This window comes from Chinchilla lanigera, unplaced genomic scaffold, assembly GCF_000276665.1.
Source record: "Chinchilla lanigera isolate Chin_1 unplaced genomic scaffold, ChiLan1.0 scaffold00032, whole genome shotgun sequence".
NCBI lineage: Eukaryota > Metazoa > Chordata > Mammalia > Rodentia > Chinchillidae > Chinchilla > Chinchilla lanigera.
In genome coordinates this window covers 10,913,347-10,933,748 of record NW_004955433.1, presented here as the reverse complement: position 1 = coordinate 10,933,748, position 20,402 = coordinate 10,913,347, and the positions used below count along the sequence as shown (strand labels likewise).

The following is a 20,402-nucleotide window of genomic DNA, read 5'->3' as shown; positions in this document are numbered from 1 at the left end:
GAGGAAGGGAGGAAGGGAGGAAGGGAGGAAGGGAGGAAGGGAGGAAGGAAGGAAGGAAGGAAGGAAGGAAGGAAGGAAGGAAGGAAGGAAGAAGAGAGGAGGGACAGAAGATGCGGGTACGGAGGAACACAATTCTTGAGCAGATGCTGCCTAGCAGGCACTCCCCTGCTCCTTTACCAAACATTTAGCAGTTCTGAGGTGCCAGCACCATGCTAGCCTTGGAATGAGACAGGTTATTTGCCTAAAAGGAGTCTGCATAGGAGCAAATGGGTTTGGCCGAATTAGAATTACTAGGATGGGGTCTAACATGGGAGATGCGATTGACAAAAGGACGGGGTACTCACCCTCCCTGTGAGCACACCCACCGAGACCCCTGGCTGGGGGTCAAAGGCGAACATCTCTCAAGCACTGCCCACTTGCCAGATGCAGAGGCAACCAGGCCAGTTAGTACCTCACTGAGTCCTCCTGGTAGTCCCGGGAGGCAGGTTGTGTCGCTGTCACATTTTTTACAGATGAGACTGAAGCTGAGAGCAGTTTGCCCAAGGTCACCTAGGGATTTGAACTCAGGCCTAGGTCTGACTCCAGAGCTCTTGGCAGCTCTGTTCTATGCTGTCAGCCAGCCACTGGCCGGGGAATGCTAGGGAAGGCCTTTCCCTTCCCAGGCTTCCTTCCAAGAACACTCTGAACCCCCGGAGGAAGGGCTTGGTGTGAATCCAGATGCAGTCTGCGCCAACCAGCCTGGGAGTGGATCTGAAACCTACTGAGTGGAGCTGTGTGCGAGACCCAGAGCCCAAGGGCAGCAGGGGGAAAGGAAGGAAGCTCAGCCCACCACGGTCACTCGGGGCAGTGCGCCTGTTCCCGGCCTCCACGCCACAGAACACAAGGCAACAGATGCTCAGCAAATGGGTGTGTGGGAGTGCGACTTAGCTTTACATGGCGGGTGGGCAGGCACTGTCACCGAATTACTCAACAGAGCCACCTCAGCTTTGAACTTTGAGCCAGGCTCTGCTGGAACAGAGCATGGGGGTTGGGGCAGGGTGGCACTCACTGCTGCGAAAAGGATGTTTGCCATCCTCCTGCCTCCCAAGTGGAGAACACGGCCTGGGAAACAGCCAAGAAACTGGAAAGCCACTGCACACCCACGTTCTCATGAATTTGTACAGCTGGGGAGAAAGAGCGGTACACAAGCACGGCAGGACTCTGGGGCCCCGGGCTTCGTGCCGGGTAGAAAAGCAAGCCCACCTGCCAGGAACTTGGACTGCACACAAACACAGTCAGCCTCTCTGGAGCCAGGACTGTTGTCGTCCGCGTGATCCCACCGAACTTTCGCCGCCTCCTTGTGAGGAACTCTTGCTGCCCCCATGTTAGCGAAGGAGGGACTGATGGGCAGAGATGAACAAGTCACTGCGGTCACTTGCCGTTCCTGTTTCTGGCTTCCTCCATGAGGAAGGATTTTTGCTACACACACTTTTTGTCTTAACTCTCGCTGTTTATGGCAGCGAGGCGACTTCTCTGATTGGAGAACTTGGGAAGGCTCTCCAGAAGAGTCTCTCAGCTCCATCCTCCTTCCAGGCTCAATCAGGACGCTAATTCTGTTCTCAGTACGCTACATCCTCCATGCTAGCTTCAGCGGTAATTAAGGTGGCTTGTTGGCTCTCTGCCATTTCTTTGTCTTCGTCCTCAATGTGTTGTGAACCTGATACACAAGAGGGATGCTATATTGTCTTTGTTTTGCTTTTATTTTTGTTTTGGAAGACCCTTTGAACATCTCCCCCATATTTAGGAAAATGTTGTGAGCGCCTAGCAAACCACCTCCCTCTGAGCAGGGAATTCTGCTCCCCTCTACGTCCTGGCAAAGATACTCTTGGCTCTGGGACCAAGTTCCCTTGAGAGAAGTCCGCCCCGCCTGCCCCTCTCTTTCTGTTGTTTTGATTGGCATTTTTTTCTGGGACAGGAAAAACCAAGTCTTGTATCCAGCTGCTTGGAGAAAAGGGAATCAGTCATGAGAGGGTGTTCCTGGGGTGACAGTGTCCTGCCTATGTAGCAGTTCTTTCCCCTGCCACCTGCCAGGACATCAACAATGGGTCCTTGACATGCCCGACTGCTACCAGTCCAGACTGTTTACTCAGGGACAAACCCTGGCGACTGGTCCAAACCCCATGTCGGGCCTTGATTAACCCATACCCTGAATATTCCAGTTTCCATTCACAGTGGCTCCACCAGGGAATTCTGAACCAGTTACAGCTTTGTGTGATTGTAGGCAAAGCCATACCACCCTGCTGGGTGACAGCTCTGTGCTTTGATTTCCTCATCTGTAAAATGGAAAAGTAACACTTGTACTTCTGTCTGCCTCATAGGTGTGTTACAAACCTCAGTAAGATCAAACATACGGAATTTATTTGAAAAGGAATAAAAAGTGCTACATGAAATAGGTGAAGGGAATTATCATTTTATAAACTTCAATAATGTATGTAAGACTTACTAAGCATTCATAGCAAACATCTTCAGGTTTGCTCACTTTTTTTTTTTTTTTTCTTGCTTTTTTGGGACAAAATCTCACTATTTAGTCCACACTGGTCTTAAACTTGCCGTGTAGCTCTGGCTGGCCTCAAACTCACAATCATTCTGCCTCAGCCTTCCAAGTACTGGGCTTACAGATGTATGTCACCACACCCAGCTTCACTTTCCTTTTGTCCATTTTCTGCTGCTACAAAAAGACGACCAAGCTAGGCGTGGTGGTGCACGCCTATGATCCCAAGCACTGGAAAGGCTGAGGCAGGAGGGTTGCTGCAAGTACTAGGCCACTCTGGACTACATAGTGAGTTCAAGGCCAGCCTGAGCTACATAGTGAGACCCTGTTTCCAAAACCCAAAAAAGAGAGAGCATCACAAACTGGGTAACGTATAAATAGTAGAAGTGTATTTGCCTCTTGGTTCCGGAGGCTGGCCATCAAAAAGCAGGGCACCAACACCTAGTGAGGGCCTCTGTGCTCTACCATAAAACAGCTGAAGGGCAAGACAGCACAGGTGAGACAGAGAGGAAAAGCAAGTGAACTCATCCTTTTATGAGAAGCCTGCTCCCCGCATAGCTAACCCATTCCCTTGAAAATGGCATTAATCCATTCATGAGAGCAGCACACACAAGCCCTTACCACCTCCCAAAGGCCCTACCTCCCAATACCATTACAAAGGCAATTCGATTTCAACACTGAGGGGCTGGGGGCGGGACAGATCAGTGGTAGATTGCTCGCCTAGCATACACAAGGCCCTGGGTTGGATCCTCAGCACCTCAACGTATTTTTTTACAACATGACTTTTGGAAGGGACCTTCAAACCATACCATTAACCATGTCCAATCCTTCTTCAGTCCCCTCTGATGAACCACCCCATCTCTCATCCTGTCAGTCCATGTAGATACAGCTGCACCAGCAAAAGGAAACTTAACACATCTCATTTTCCTCGGCCACAGTGATTATTTCAGGGAAGGTCATGTGACCCAAGCAGGGTCCATGAGACTTTTGCTAGGGCTCTTAGGAAAAAAGAATTCCTCTGCACCTGAATGAAAACTGAAAGCATACAGGGTTTACAACTGATGCTGTCATCTTGTTACCACCTTAACCCAAAACTAAAGTTAAAAGACAAGCCGGGTGTGGTGACACACACCTGTAATACCAGCACTCAGGAGGCTGAGGCAGGAGGATTGTTGCGAGTTTGAGACCAGCCTGGGCTACAAAGTGAGCTCAAGGCCAGCCTGAACTGCATAGCAAGATCCTGTCTCAAAAACAAAAAACCAAGACAATAAATAAATAAATAAAAATAAAAGACAAAAGATAAGTTGGATATGACGGCACATATCTGTGATCCCAGCACTCTGGAGAGCCAGGAGGATCATAAGTTCAGGCCCAGCCTGGGCAACTCAGTGGCTCATCTTAAAGTAAAAAGTAGAAAAGAGCTGAGGCCTTGCATTCAATCCACAGTCCCTCCCTTGCAAAAGGGACAAAGAAGTAAACCGAGGAAGCTTTTGTTTGTTTTGTTTTTTGTGGTGCTGGAGATTTAATCCAGGACCTCATGCATGCTAAGCAAGTGCTCTACCACTGAGCTATCGTGGTGTTTTCATCTCACAGTAAGCCCCAAATTCCCTTTTTCTGCAAAGACATCTTAGGGGAGTCGTCTGTCACTTGTAACCAAAAGAATCTAATGGAGTCAGGTATGATGGTGGACACCTGTCATCCCAGTGAGTCAGAAGGCTGAGGCAGCAGGAACAAAAGTTCCATACCAGCCTGGGCAGTTTAGCAAGAGCCTGTCTCAAAACTTTAAGGGGGAGGGGAACCTCACCCCAGCCTGGGGAATGTAGGCTGGGGAATGTAGCTCAGTAGTAGAGTGCCCCTGGGTTTGGTCCCTAGTACTGTAAATCAATCAATCAATCCATCCTAATAACTACAGCATTAAGTCATAATCTCATATAATGCTCCCAGCAACTGGGAAGTGAGTACTGTAACCCCCACTTTACAGATTCAAAAAGTAAAGTGAGGTACAGAGAAGCAATGTGATATCAATAGGGGATCCAGGATTTGAATCCAGTTTCCTGGCCTCTGGAGCCTGCATTCTATCCACTGCACAAGGATTTAGCACTAGAACTAAGTCTCAGGCTGGGCATGGTGTCATATGCCTGTAATCCCACTACTTGGGAGGCTGAGGCAGGAGGACCGTTGTGAGTTGAGGCCAGCCTGGGGTATAAAGTGAGCTCAAGGCCAGCCTGAACTGCATAGCGAGACCCTGTCTCAAAAAGACAAAAAAAAAAAAAAAAGAACTAAGTCTCCTCCGTGTAGCCCAAAACCATACTTCAGTCAGTAGTAGCATTTCTGCTGGGAGAGGAGCCCTGGTTCCCCCGCAGCCAGTGGCTGAGGGAGGACACAGTTCCCTGGCATTCTGTGCCCCCTGCATCCTTTCCCTGGAAGAACAGCACCAATATAGGAGAAAGACAGTTCCTCCCCAAGATAGAGGCTGCACAGCCCTTTGATACATACCTTGTATGCACCTCACAAGGATCTCCCCTACTGTAAAGATAACAAAACTGAGGTGCCGACAGGCTAAGTCATTTCTGAAATGTGGAATCGAGAGTTGAAACTGGGGCTTCCTACTTCTGCATTCTAAGGTTAGTCTGGGGCAGGAGGGGCACCAGAGAGAGAGGCAAGTTCAACGGTAGAGGCGGCGGCGCAGCAAGCCCGTCCTATCCTTCCAAGTCCTGCCCGGAGGCAGCCTGGCCTTTGTATAATTGCGTGGCACAGACCCCAGCAGGGCCCCAGGGAGTCATTGAGCGCACAGTGGAAAGCTCCCAGCCACTGATTTCACGTGCTTCTTGGTAGTTAAGAAAACACTAGGTCTAGCCCAGCAGGCCCTGGACCCTTTCATAGGCATCTTGAGAACCGTTGCCTGAACATCTGGGTCTGATAAAGGCAGACCCACGTGGGCTTCCCCACCCCCTCCTCCGTAAGTGTTTCCGCACGTACCCTTGAAGCTCGGTGCGTGTGGTTGTTCTTTTTCTTTTCTTTCCTCCCAAACATATGGATTCTCAGCTCTTATTTCAAACTCAAATGCTCCTCTGCTATAAACTCTCCAAAGCTCTCAATTTCCTTTTTCCATTGCTCATTCTTTCCTAAAGTGCATGAAAAAGCCTCTCTTAGCTCTGTTCCAATTTCCTTGTTTATGAAAGAAGGGCAAGGAGAACAGAGATCTCAATTACCAAGGTGAAGCACAGCCTGACTCCTTCCGTCGGAGAGCGCACCTCAGCAACCTGGGAGCTCAATGCTCACCAGGTACAAATCACAGAAAAGCCCTGACTCCTCCAAACTATTCACCCTGCAGGAGGCCTGATTCAGGGCCATCTGCTCCCTTTATCTGGCTGCAGCTTCCCTTTGAAAATCACTAATGGAATAGAAAAAAGAAAAGGCACGGCACGATTCCCAGAAGGTTAGAGCTGAAGTGGGAATGTGTTATCAGGGAAGCGGGAACAAGTCCTTGCCTGCTTCGTAGCCTACGGCTTTGTACATCTTTGTGTAATGGCAACTTATCCCCTTGCAGGGGAGAGAGCCAGCCCTGGCATTGCAATCCTAGAAAAATCTGCAGCCGTCGGGCTGGGGAGGAGAGGGTTAATGCATCAAGGGCCCTGGGGCTGCCCCAGACAGAGGTCAAAAACTCTCAGGTTCTTCAGGGATCCAGCAGGTGATATAAATATCCTGGGGGGTTAAAAATGAGAAAAGACAGCCGCCACCGCCTGGAGTAGCGGGAAGTGGGTCCAGCACAGCGCTGGCTGCAAAGGGCAGCAGCTACTCACCTCTGGCTGATTGTTGTGAAGAATGTGAGCATTGTGTTGCCAGGTCTTCCTTTTTTTTTTTTTTTTTTCCCCAAAAGAAGCAGTTAGATTTTATATGAAGCCTCCCAACTGGTGAATTGATTTAAATGAGAAACCCCCCAAATGCTGGCATTCAGAGCCAACCAAAACCTGCATAGCGGTCCACATTCACCGGAGCCCCTCCCCACTAGGATGGCTACCTTGTCCTGGGAAGTGGGTCTCTAAGGCTGCAGAGTAATACTGCAGGGAGAAGGGGCCAGGAGGAGGTCAGGGGGCACCACTCCATGAAGGCCTTGACCAGCACGCTAAGAGGCAGGCTCCTTTGGTGTTCCTGGGCACGAACTCTTTCAGGCTTCTGTGCTTTTGTCACACTGCATCTGCTGCCAGTTGAGTGCTTACCAGCATCTCTCCCATTCTCTGCAGAAATTCTTTTCCTCTCCAAGGCCAGTTCAGAAGCCTTTCTTTGGGTAGGAACACAAGTTATCACTGCAGCCGCTGACTACATTCCAGTCAACCTTTAAAAACCATTAGAGTCGAGCGTGGTGGCACAGACCTGTCATCCCAGTGCTCTGGAAGGCTGAGGCAAGAGCATCTCAAGTGTGAGTCCTACTTGGGCAAATTAGTGAGAACATGTCTCCAAATTAAAAACAAAACAATAAAATAAAAAGGTTGGTGGTATAGCTCAATGTGAAGGCCCTGGATTCAATCCCCAGTACTTGGGGGAAAAAATTTAAAAAACCATCTGATCCTAGAAGAATCAAGTGAGACCTTCCTCCTTTTCACATGCAAAGTCATGACTACCAACTCTGGATTTAAGGAGCTGTTCTTTTCCAAGAAAACATGTTGCCTTTCAAAGACAACTTCTGCTGTTCATCTCTGTGAGAGAGAGGAAAGAGGGAAACCAAGGCATAGAGTTGGAGGCTATTTGCCAAAACACTTTTGGCAGGACTCCAAAGAGCTGGCTGGCAGAACCACACACTAGCTTTTCTTCTTCAGTGCAGTGGCTCAAACCCAGGACCTCATGCATGTTAAACAGGTGTGCTACAACCGAGCTATGCTCTCAGGCCCAGTAGGCTATTTTTAAAAGTTTGGTGGCACATCTCTATAATCCCAGCACTGTGGGAGGCTGAGGCAGGAGGATCACAAGTTAGAGCCATCCTGATCCACTCAGTGACTTAGTGGTACCTTGTCTCAAAAAGAAAAAAAAATTAAGTATCTTCCTGAATTGTACATAAGAAAGATGAAAAGAATTTCCTTACAATGAAATGGTGCAGAAATCTGAAGTGCAGAATGAGCGTGGGTGTGGCGGCATTACTCTGGAGGCAGAGGCAGGATAGCAAGTTGAGGCCATTCCCAGCAAGTTAGCAACACTCATGTCTTAAAAGTTCAAAAGGGCTGGGGATGTAGCTCAGTGGTAGAGCATTTGCCTAGCATGGACAAGGTCATGGGTTCAATCCCCAGCATTGCAAAAAATAAGTCAATAGAGAGATGAGGAAAATTCTTAGGCAATGGTGCGATTGCTTCGCTCCTTTCCCTGGGATTACGTTGTGGCTGCCAGGTAGATTCTTTTCACCTTGCGATTCCCTATATATAGGAACAAGAAAGGTGAATGGGAGGAGAGGACAAGAGGAGACATTTCAAGGGAAAGTGTGTTGTACAAACGACTGCCTACCGCAGGATGTATGCACAATGTCTGGTCACGTATGTGAGTGTTTTCATATCTGCATCCTTCGTGTGTATGCAGGCCATTCTGGCAGAAGGAGAAATGTCATTTCTCATATTTCGGTAAGCACAATGCCCTCCTAGGACCCTCGTGACTCCAATCTTCCTTTCTCCCATCTCCCTGAATCAATGATGCTATCCATTTAATTGATATGTACTTATGGAATACTGTCCCACGCCAAGCACTGGGATTAGATCAACAATACAGTATTGCTGGGGAGGTAGCTCTGTAGAAGAGCATTTGCCAAACATTTGGGTTTAGTTTGTTAGATCTGCCAAAAAAGAAGGAACGAAAAGGAGAAGGAGAAGAGAAGGAGGAGGGGGAACAGAAGGAAGAGGAGGAAGCAAAAGACACAATTGGGTGTGTAATCCTAGGCACTACTCAGGAGGGTGAGCAGGAAGATCACGAGTTCAAGTCCAGCCTGGGCAATTTACCAAGACCCTGTCTCAAACAATGAAGAAGGGCCAAGGATATAACTCAGTGATGGAGTGCTTGGCTAATATGTGCATAGCCCTGGGTTCAACCCCTAGTATGTGGAAAAGAGAGAAAAAGAAAGAGAAACAGAGAGAGAGAAGGGGAGGGGAGGGAAGGAGAAGGGAGGGGAGGAGAGGGGAGGGAGAGAGAGAAGAAAGAGAAAGAAAGAAAGAAAGAAAGAAAGAAAGAAAGAAAGAAAGAAAGAAAGAAAGAAAGAAAGGAAGAAAAAGGGAGAATGCAGGCAGGGAGGAAGGAAGACAGACAGCCCTTGTCCTCAGGGACCCACACTTTAAAAGAAAGGCAGACAAACGATGGGCAGGGACAGTTCTGACAGGAAGCAGAGAGGCTGGGAGCAGGAGAAGCTGCTCTGAAAGGCGGGGGTGGGGGGGCGGTGTTCATCCCAGAAGAAAAGGGTCTCGGCTGAGATCTGAGGGATAAGCTGGAACCAGACAGGTAAAAGGGAAGGAGAGCAGCAGAGACAGCCTCAGGGACAAAAATCTGGAAGCTGGATTTCCCCCAGCACCTGAAGAAGAGCTGTTGTTGGAGCTAAGCAGCCTCTGTCCTGGGAAGGATTTCAGGGGAATTCTGGAGCCAAGTCTGGGAAAGTTAGAAATCACTGTTCTCAGACCCACACAGTTTAGTGAAAAGCACTGAAAATGCTCTCCTGTCCGTAGGGTCCTCTAAACCAGGATGGAGAACTAAGTGTTTAGGGGCCACAGGCCACGCTGGAATAAGACCCGCCCCTCGGTAGGGAACACAAACACTGAGGACGCAGCCTGAGACCAACTGACTTTTGAGTTCCAATTTACAGAAGACATTCACACGTTTTGTTCTTCTGTCTCTGTCTCCCGCCCCCTCACAGAGTTAGGTATTAAGTTTTTAATATTATCTTTTATGGAGGAGGAAACTAAGGCTCAAAGAGGAAAAGTATTCACGGTTATCAGTTCATTCATTCATTCATTCATTCACTCATTCATTCACCCACTCATTAAACATTAACAAGTACCTACTGTTGTCAGGCTTGTGCTAGGTGCTGTGGACAGAGCGGTGAATAAAACAAACACTTCCTCCTCAGAGGAGCCAGGGTTCCAACACAGAACCCAACGCAATGAAATTCAATTCCAGTGCTCTTGTCAGTGCCCTGAATTGCAGGTTTGATACGCTGTCTCCAGTGGCCTGGGTGGGTGAGTTCCTGCCCCACTGTCTTGCCTGCACCACTGTCCCTAAAAGAGGCTATCAGAGGAGCAGCAGGATGGTCATTACACAGAGGTATCATGGTGGAGTGCAGAATGAGATTCCCCCTGTAAGCCTCTCCCTATAGAAACTGTGCCTCCACCAAAAAGGTTCCCAACCTGGACCTTTGAGAGTCACCAGGAGGATTCCCATTCCACCTCCGACCCCTGCGCTAACCTAGAGCAGGAGCTTGTCACATCTCACCTGCTGCAAGTGTTTGCTCTGAACACCTTCTTATGGAAGTAGGGATGGGGCACAGCCTGTAGCAAAGCAAGGGAAAGACTGAGGGGCCAGGAGAGAGCAGGAAAAGGAGCAGACCTTGCTGCCTACGGCAGGACTTTGCTGTGAGCCAACTCTGGCCAAGGTCAGAGATGACTGGCAAAACCCAACCAGACAGACATCCCTGGAAGATGCTTGGGAGTGGCCGGTGTATCTCCCCAGAGCCTGGGCAATGTTATTTCCTGGGGCAGCAGCAAGTTGCAGAGGATGAAAGCTGATGACTGAATGTCTGGGGCAGGGTGGGAGGCCTTGCCAGGAGGTGGGGGTAGAGCAGCAGAAAGGCAGAAGGGGTGGAGACGTGGCTGGCTTTTGCACAGACAAATCTCTTCATTTTTCCAGACTGGAAAAAGCTTTCTGGGCTGTGCACATTTGCTGAGAGTCACGGTATTTACTATGCTTCCCGGCTCAACAGATTTCTTTTTGTCATTCAGTCAAATGCAGCTTGTATTTTTCAGAGTGAGAGCTGAACAGACTGTGGGGGCTCTTCCCCCACGTTGTGTTAAAAAAACACATCACAAGTGACTCAAAAAGCCCAGCTCACTTGGGCAGCAGAGGTGGGTGGGGTGGCATGTTGTGGAGACAAAGACCTGTGTTTAGACAAACATTGTCTCCCCCTTGGAGGTGTATAATGACACATTATTTTCCCAGCACACATTTTTTGAGCAACTGTAATAACAAACTGCTACACTAGCAACCAATTCCTGCACCTTTTCAAGTACTAGAGACTGAACCCAGGTAGTGCTGAGCTACATCCCCATCTCTTTTTCATTTTATTTTGAGACAAGGACGTGCTAAATTATCCAGGACTTCCTAAGTTGCCCAGGCTGGCCTCAAACTCTGAATCCTCTTGCCTCGGCCTCCCAGAATGCTGATTACAAGGCATCTGCCTCTGTGCCCAGTTGATTTTTTTAAAAATTTTTTCCAGTACCGGAATCGAACTCACGACCTTGTGCTTGCCAGGCAGGTGCTGTGCCGCTGAGCTAAATCCCCAGCCCCTGTGCCCAGTTGATTCCTGCACTGTGCATGTGCCTCTCAAGTCATCCATGGTGACGGAGGTGTGGGTAAGGTGCAGGAAGGGAATAATCAAAATGAGCACTTAGTTAAAAAAAAAATCCCTTCTTGTCATTGCCTCCTCAGATACCCAAAGTTTGTTTTTCCCACGCCAACCAGGTGTCCAACACCAGTTGGTGGCCTACAGTTTAATTCAATTCTGACCCTACTTCCCTGGACTTGGTGTCAGATCCCACAGGCTCAGTCCCATAGACCGCCCCTGATTCAAAAGCCAGTCACATACCGTAGGCCACCGGAACTTCTGATAATGGGCTACCAGCTACATGTTCAGGGGTTTCCCACAGCCCACTTCAGTTTTGATAGTTTGCTAGGCAGGCTCATGGAGCTCAGGGAACACCTCACTCTTGCATACCAATTTATGATAAAGGATGCCAGTCAGGAAAAGGCAAATGAAACACATGCAGTGGGCAGGGCAGGGGAGAAAACACCCCGATTTGTTTACCATCCTGGACGTGCCTCGAAAGAATTTTCAGAGAGATTAACCTCCAGCGTTCTCTTACCCTTCCCAGAGGAGTGGGTGGTCTTTTTGTTGACTGGCCCCATCCGGAACTCTGCCTATATGAGCCACCCTAAGTGTATTAGCATAAACTGAGGTGTGGTGCAAAGGCGCTCATTACGAATAACAAAGGACTCTCCTGTCACTCAGGAAGTTCCACCGGTTTTAGGAGTTTTAGTACTGGAAACCAGGGACAAAAACTAAGTGTATTTTCGTTTTAGGCCTCAGTCCCTAACCAGAGTTTAGTCCTGGAAGTGTTTCAGGTCAGATGTCAAATTAGAAAATCCTGGGCTGACAAGAATTCAATCCAGCAAACATTAATTGAACACTGGCCAGATGCTACGTATGGGGATGGGGCGGAGGTGTCCAAGCCGAGCACAGTTTACTATGCACCCTTTGTTTGCTTATTTGTTTGCAGTAGTGCTGGGGATGGAATCCAGGGCCTCACACATGCTAGAAAAGTGCTCTGCCAGTGAGCTACACCCCCATTCCTGAACTTTGCATTTTCAATAGAAAACTGTGTGTGAGCCCAAAGGCCTGCACAAACAAAAGCAGAACTTTAGGCACCAAAGATGAGAAAAGTAAGAAGGAAAGTGTGTGTGTGGTGTGTAGAGGTCTTTGTAGGCCAGCACGTAAACTTGAGCTCCTGTGAGTTTAACACAAGCCACACAACCCCACTGGCTGTGTGGTCATCAACTCTTGCTCAAACCACCTAGGAGTCACACTGCCCGGAGTCTCAGAGCAGGAGCCTCATTTTCAGAGCTGACACACTTGCATCATTCAAGCAACCTCTGTCCTCTCCGGACAGGACAAGGGTAAATAAACAGATACCCTAGTGCTGGTGATGTGGGCTGCAGGCTGCCATCACCTGGCGCTATAATAATGAAGCCTCTAACTTCCTCCTCCTCTCTGAGTGGGAGAGTCACACAGTAGGCTTGCACTGATTTCAAGAGAGGAAGAACCCCCAAGGACTTCTCAAACCTACTTTAAATCAGAAGCCGTGGTAAGTTAGAGGAGAGACTGCGGGGAGAGTAGATAAAGATCCTTAAGGACCGGGCCAGGGGATATATAACTCAGTGGTAGATCATTTGCTTTGTGTGCATGAGGCCCTGAGTTCTATTGTCAGTACTGCAACATATCTATGTATTATATGTACGTTATATATATTCTCTTTCTACCCTTACAGAGAAACTTGACTTGCCTAGAAAAAAGAGGATATAGAGAATCTGTGACACCTAGAGCCGCTGAGGGAAGCCTCCAGAGTCCCTTGAAAGGAAAGGTGTCCCCTGCCCTGAGGGGCAGTTCAAGCTGACAAGGGAGACCCAGTTCCCATCCTAGGAAGGCTGCCAGTCTGATGAGAGAGGCACTTCCTGGCCTCAGGGGCTGACTGAGGGCAGGCACACAGTTTCTTTAGGAACCGCTTCCTTCTCTGCAGACACTGTTGTATCTGCTTTCTCTTCAATCCTCCCATGCACAGGAAGGGACAGCTGGCTTCATCCACAGCTGTACCTGTGCAGGTACATTTCAGAGGGCCAGCTCCTGGGGGTGTAACCCTAGAATCTGCTTGCTTTTAATGGACTTGAAATATTTTCAGAACAATTTCAATTTATAGAAAAATCGAAACACAAAGCTGGGTATGGTGGTGCACGCCTGTAATCCCACACTTTGGGAGACTGAGGTAGATGGATCACAAGTTTGAGCCCAGCTTGGGCAATTTAGAGACTTAGCAAGATCCTCTGTTAATATAAAAAGTTAAAAAGGCAACCAGGTGTGGTGATGCATGTCGGTAATCCCAGTACTTGGGAGGCTGAGGCAGGAGGCTCTCCAAGAGTTTGAGGGCAACCTGGACTACACAGTGAGTTCAAAGACATCCTGAACTATATAGGGAGACTGCCTCAAAAAAAATGTTAAAAAGGGGCTGATGATGTGGTTCAATGTAAAGGTCCTACTTTCAATCCCCAGTACCAAAAAAAAAAAAAGACACTATCAGCAGCATAAAAAGGCAAATCACTGATGTGAGGAAATAAATCTCTGTAAATCATATATCTGGTAGTAGAGGATTACCATCCAGAAGACAAAGATCTCTTAGAACTCAACAACAAATAACCTGATGCAAAATGGATGAAAGACTGGAGCAGACATTTCTCTAAAGAAGACCTGCAGTACCGAATAAGGATATGAAAAGATGTTCGACATCACTGGTCACTGGGCAAAAGCAAAGCAAAACCACAAGCTGTCACCGCCTCACACTATTAGCATGGCTACCACTAAAAACTAGGAAAGAGCAAGTGCTTCCAAGGGTGTAAAGAAATCGGACCCCTGTGCACTGTCGGTGGGGACACAGGAAGATGTACCTGCTGGGGAAAACAGTACATTGTTTGCCCCGAAAGTGAAAAATAAAGTTATCACCTGACCTAGTAATTCCACTTCTGGGTATATACTCAGAAGAAATAAAAAACACAATCTTCAAGAGATATTTGTGTACTTGTGGTGGATTGACAACTGGTGGTCACCTTGGGACACCCAGCTGAACTGAACCAGCGTGGTGCTGGGTGTGGAAGGCTCAGCTGCCGGCAGTGTAAGAGGCAGAAATGGAGAAGAAGAGAGGCTGTTGGTTTTCCTGGGGCTGCTGTCCGTTCTCTTGGAGGAGCCTGTCATGCTGACTTTCCTGATGAACTTGGCTGTTCTCACTGTCGAAGGAGCTCAGGACCTTGCTGTTGCTGGAAATGGTTGTGGTTCCTTTTGGGGAAGCTCTGGTCCTCCCTCACCTTGAGCATTGTTTCCTGGCTCTGGAGGGGAAGATGGTGCACTGTGGTTCAACGTCCTGGAGAAGCTTGTTGCGCTGGCTTTCCTGACATAGACTAGGCTGTTCTCGTCAGAGGAGGAGCTCAGGGCCTCCCTGTTGCTGAGGACAGCTGTGGTACCTTCGGGGGGAGCTCTGTTTTTTAATTTGAGTGTCGCTTACTGGCTTCCAGTGTAAATCCCTCAGCCTGCTGGCACAGATCCTTTGTCCCGCTGGCACAGACTTTCTAACTTCCACCTCTGACCTTTGGGCCTTCCCAGCGCAGATCCTTGAAACAGGCCTGCATGAGACATTGTCATGTGCTCTTAGCCTCTAGTTGAACTCGTGGGAGGCACTGTTATGGGCTCTCGGTCTTCAGCTGGACTCATGCAGGACATTGCCATAGAATCCAGGCCCTCAACTGGATTCTTTTGGTCTTTAGTATGGGGACAGATTTCCTGCCCTCTTTTGTATATGACTCTCTGGGTGACTATTATAAAATCTTATAATTAAGTGTCCGGTATTGTATTGTTTCCCTTTCAAAACCCCAAACTACAACAACATTGATGTTCACAGAAGTATTATTCCCAATAGTTAAGAAGTGGTAGCAACCGAAGTATCCATCAAAGAACGAATGGGCAAGCAAATGTGATATGTCTAACATGGAATATAACTCAGTCTCACAAAACAAGGATATTTCAACACACCACAATATGTATGAGATTTGAGGACATCAAGCTAAGCAAAGCTAAGCTCAGTCAGTCACAAAAAAGGTACATAGGATTCCACCTATAAGAGATACTTCGGAGTCAATTTATAGAGACAGAGAACTGAACGGTTGTTGCCAAGAATGGGGAGGAAGAGAAAGCTGGAAGTTAGTGTTCCGTGTGCATAGAGTTCCAGACAAAATAAAAGTACTGGAGGTGGCTGTGGAGCATTGTGGATGTATTGAATACCACTGACTTCTACACTTAAAATGGACATGACGGCTCATTTTAGGTTAAATGTATATTAACACAACACAAATACTAGCTGGTAAAGCTGCAGGGAGGGGAGAGAAACCTCTCTACACTGCTGGTGGGAATGCAAACTAGCACAATCGCTATGGAAATCAGCATGGAGCTTCCTTGAAAAACTGAAACTAAAAGTTCCACATAACCCAGTCATTCCCCTGCTAGGTGTCATCTCAAAAGAGTTAAAGAATCACACTATGGTGATAAACGTATCTCCATGTTTATAGCAGCACAGCTCACAATGGCTAAATCTTAGAGGTAGCCTAAATGTCAACTGACAGATGGATAGATTTTTAAAAAGTGTATTTATATACAATGGAGTACTACTCTGCCATAAAGAAGGATAAATTTGTCATTTGTTTGAAGATATATGCAGTTTGAGAACACAACGTTAAGTGAAATAAATCAGACATAGCTTAAATATCACATGGTTTCCTTTATATGAGAAATACAAGGTATAAATAATTTAAAGCATAGTGTAAAAGATAGATAATAGGAATCAGGGCGGTAGATCTTTTGTAAATGGGAAGGAGATTGAGATAGGGCTGGGGAGGGAGAGAAGCTAAAGTACAAAGGATTAAATTGTGAGGCCCAGCATGGTGGCACACGCCTGTAACCCCAGCACTCAGGAGGCTGAGGCAGGAGGATTGTTGTGAGTTCCAGACCAGCCTGGGCTACAAAGTGAGCTCAAGGCCAGCCTGAGCTGCATAGTGAGACCCTGTCTCAAAAAGACAAAAAAAAAAAAGCAAATAATTAAGATTGTTCTGTGCATATACCAATTCCCCAAGAGTTTAATATGTGCTGTTGAAATGAGCATACAATTCCCTATGATGAATGTAATCATGTACTGAAAACATCTACTAATAAAATGTTTAAAGTTTCAAAAAATGAGGCCGGGTGTGGTGGCACACGCCTGTAACCCCAGCACTCAGGAGGCTGAGGCAGAAGGATCATTGTGAGTTCCAGACCAGCCTGGGATACAAAGTGAACTCAAGGCCAGCCTGAACTGCATAGTGAGACCCTGTCTCAAAAAGACAAAAAAAAAATTTTTTTTAAATGAAAAAATTGGGGGAAAAAAGCAAGGGTCTCAGAGAAACCACAACAAAGAACCGTTAGAGGGGCTGGGCATTTGCTGCAAGGGCTGAGGATGCAGCTCAGTGGCAGAGCACTGGCCTACCACGTGTGAGGTACCAGGTCCCATGCTCGGCACTGGGAAAGGAAAAGAAAACAACCACCAAAAAAAAAAAAAAAAAACAAAAACCCTGTCACAGGTTTCCTTTCCAAAGTAGAAATGCAGTGATGGGAAGTGAGTTCTGGTTGTCATGGAAATAGGAGTTGGCTGGGGTTTGCTGGAGCAGCAGCTGGAGTGGAACAAGTGGCCGGGAAGCTGGGCCTGGAAAAGAGGGGGCTTCCGCCTGGGAATCAGACAACAACAGGCTTGGGCAGGCGGGGGGAGGAGGAGGAGGAGGAGGCAGGAAGAGAGGAGGCAGAGCCGTCTGGAGACGCTAGGGTCTCTAAATTCTGCACACATGTGGAGGCCAGCGGAATGGGGGAGCGGTGTCTGTGCTGCATCTGTATCCCCACAGGCCAAAACAACAAGAAGCGGAACAAACCCAGAGCCCGGGGAAGAAGTTTCACCAGCTACCCCGAGGGCAGGAAAGTCTAGACAGGCTGAATGAAGCCGAGAGGAGCCTCCCAGGGCCGGGAAACGCCTGAAGGGAGGCCTGGCCTGCACGCTGGGCTCTGCACCTTCTGTCCTCAGTGCAGCTCTGCTCATGAAACCGATGTGGGCCAGAAACACAGCTGGCAAACTCCGGACCGGACCGGGCAAGCAGCGCTGTGGGGTGAGCAGGCTGGCTGCTCGTCATCTGTCTCTCTGGGTGGCCATTTCTGTTTCAGGTAGAAGGAAAGACTGCGAGCCTGGGGCTCTGGGGTCTCCTGGCCAGAGACTGTGAAGGCAGCTGAACGTTCTTGGCATCACTTTCCCGGGAGCTGCCTCCATGAGGCCTAGGTCTTCTGAGTCCCTCAGCTGGACCCACCTAAGGAAAATGATGGTATTTCCACTCCCACCCCAGGAACAGAAACTCCCACACCCCTTCCTCCCATCACAGGGGAGCGGGCGGGTCAACCTCCCATATGTGAGGGACACAGACTTCTGGGTTTTTTTAAAATTTTGTTCAATTTAATTTCTATATAGTTCAGGCTGCTCTTAAACCCATGATCCTCCTGCCCCCATCTCCAGAGTGCTGAGATTATAGGTATTTTATTTTATTTGCAGTAGTGGGGATTGAACCCAGGGCCTTTGCATTAAGGTATCTCAATAGCCCTTTAGTTGTAATTTTGAGATAAGGTCTTGACAAGTTGCATGACCTAAAAAAGCGGGTGGGGAGGTAGGTCAGTGCAAAGGCCCTGGGTTCCATCCCCAGGACCACAAAAATAAATAAATAAGTAGGCAAACGAACAAAGGCATGAATGAATGAAAACTTCTGAGACAGGCATGATGCCAAATACCTGTAACCCCAGCACGTGGGTGGCTAACATAGGATGGTCTCAAGCATGGGCCCAGCCTGGGCTACATAGCAAGACCCTATCACAAAAATCTCAAGAAGAAAAACTCCCAAAGCAAACAAACAAAAAAGCCAGGCATGATGGTACATACCTGTAAGCCCAGCACTCTGGGAAGCAGATGCAGGACAATTACAAGTTTGATCCAAGGTTGCAAAATCTAACAATGTACCTAGACCCTGTCTCAAAAAAATAAAAAGGGCTGAGGATGCAGCTCAGTATAAAGGTGCTAGGTTCAATTCCATGTCATATGTGTGCGTGCACACCCACCCACACACACACACTTCTGCATATCAATAGAGTGAAAATGCAACTCACAGACCGGAGAAAATACTTGCAATCATATAGCTCATAAAGGACTGATACCAAGAATACATAAAGACTTCCTACAACTGAACAACCCATCCTGATTAAAAATAGGCAAAGGACTCCAACAGACATTTCTTCAAATATATACAAATGGCCAATAAGCAAATGAAAAGGCGCTCCCCACCATTAACCTTCAGGAAACAGTGACCCCTCCCCCAGGCTGGCCACAATAAGGGGCTGCGGCTGGGGCTGGGTGGTGGGGCGTCAGTGAGTCCCTGGGTTCAACCCCACCAGCAAAACCAAGAACAACAACAGAGTTTAAAAGGCAAATTCTAGAAAATATCTAGTTTACCATCATGAAATTCCTAGACACAGATAGATGAACTAGCAGAAGTGACCCCACGTCAGCTTAAGCTCTGAGAAGTTCCTCCCTGCCCCGCTGGGCCCAGGCAGCACCCAGGACATGGCCCTCCTCCTACTTCCTGTCTCATAATTCAGCTACAGGTGCAAGCCAGACCACAGGCTGGTATGGGAGTGAAAGATGAACCAGATGAGGACTGCTAAGAGGGAGGACAGCACACTGAGCTTTGACACAGGCTCTAAAGAGACAAGATGTGGGTGTGGTGGTGCATACCTTAATCTCAGCGGCCTGGGAGGCTGAGGCAGGATTCCAAGTTTGAGTCTAGCCTGAGCAACTCAGCAAGATCTGAAAATTTTAAAAAATTAAGGTTTGAAGATGTAGCTCAGTGTGAAAGGCCTTGGATTCAATCCCTAGTTATGGAGAGAGGGAGAAAGGACAAGAACGGGTGCTCTAGGGGTTGGGAATTTAGCTCAGCAGCACCGCGCCTGCCTGGCAAGCGCAAGGTCGTGAGTTTGACTCCCGGTAATGGAAGAAAAAACAAAAAACAAAACAAACAAACAAACAGAAAGAACGGGTGCTCTGGCAGTTCTGACGGGGAGCAGGGACTTGTTGCTTGGCATGTTGGAGGAAGTTGTGGTTAAGGTGGGTCTGAGGAAGTGAGTACCTGCAGATGTGTGAACTGGCGGAGGCCATGCTGGGCAGGTGGTTTGTTTGATTGGAGCGTGGTATGACAGAGAGGCAGAAGGTAGGAAAAAAAGCTGGATTGGCCGGGAGGAACAATAGGAGCTGTTTTGGAGCTGAGAACACCGAGGCTACAAAGTTAAGACACTCACCCAAGGAAGCACACAGGGGTACAAACTCAGACTGACATGGGTCTCAAACTTTAATGCTTATCAGAAATGCCTCAAAGAGCAGGGTGTGGTGTCACATGCCTATAATCCCAGCACTCAGGAGGCTGAGGCAGGATGATCTCTGTGAGTTTGAAGCCAGCCTGGGCTACAAAGTGAGTTCAAGGTCAGTTTGAGCTGCACAGTGAAACCCTGTCTCAGAAAGACGAAAAAATTAAAAAATAAATGCCTGAATGAGCTTGGTCTGTCACTTAGGTGCAGTGTGCTTGCTTGAATACTTGAAGTCTTGGGCTCTGTCCCTAGCACTGCCAAAAACAAACTTCATTCTCCATGGTTCAGCTTGAACAAGACAAAATTATATTGGGTTACAACCCAGATTATGAGTTTCATACTAATATAAATAAAAAGTTAAAAAATAGAAGATCAAGGGCTGGGGATATAGCTCAGTGGCGTAAGTGCCTGCCTGGCAAGCACAAGGTCCTGAGTTCGATTCCTGGTACCTGGAAAAAAAACAAACCCAGAAAATGTTCCTTAAACCAGGCATGGTGGCGCATGCCTGTAACCCCAGCACTTGGGAGGCTGAGGCAGGAGGATCATCTTGAGTTTGAGACCAGTCTGAGCTACAAAGTGAGCTCAAGGCCAGCATGAACTGCATAGAAAGACCCTGCCTCAAAAAGACAAAAAAAAAAAAAAAAATAGAAGACCCATGGGATGTGGGTGCACACCTCTGTGACTTCAGCATTCTGGGAGGCTGAGGCAGGAGGATGGCAAGGTCAAGTTTAGCCTAGGCAACATAATGAAACCCTGTCTTAAAATCAAAAATTTAAAAAAGGGCTGGGGATGTGGCTCAGTGCAAAGGCCCTGGGTTAACTCCTAAGTACTGCTAAAAAAGGAGAA

At 47.9% G+C, this 20,402-nt stretch overlaps 1 protein-coding gene across 2 annotated transcripts in view; it reads right to left on the bottom strand.

Annotated features, from left to right (window-relative positions):
• Positions 1 to 20,402, bottom strand: part of Chd9 (chromodomain helicase DNA binding protein 9) — a 260,391-nt gene that overhangs the window by 227,413 nt on the left and 12,576 nt on the right. Inside the window, exon 1 of one of the 2 annotated variants that reach the window (XM_013516197.1) lies at positions 1,243 to 1,735. The exons of the other annotated variant lie outside the window; for it this stretch is intronic. The gene's annotated coding sequence lies outside the window, so the exon portion shown is untranslated. Of the gene's footprint in view, positions 1 to 1,242; positions 1,736 to 20,402 lie in introns of those variants that run through there. 2 annotated transcript variants of the gene reach the window in all.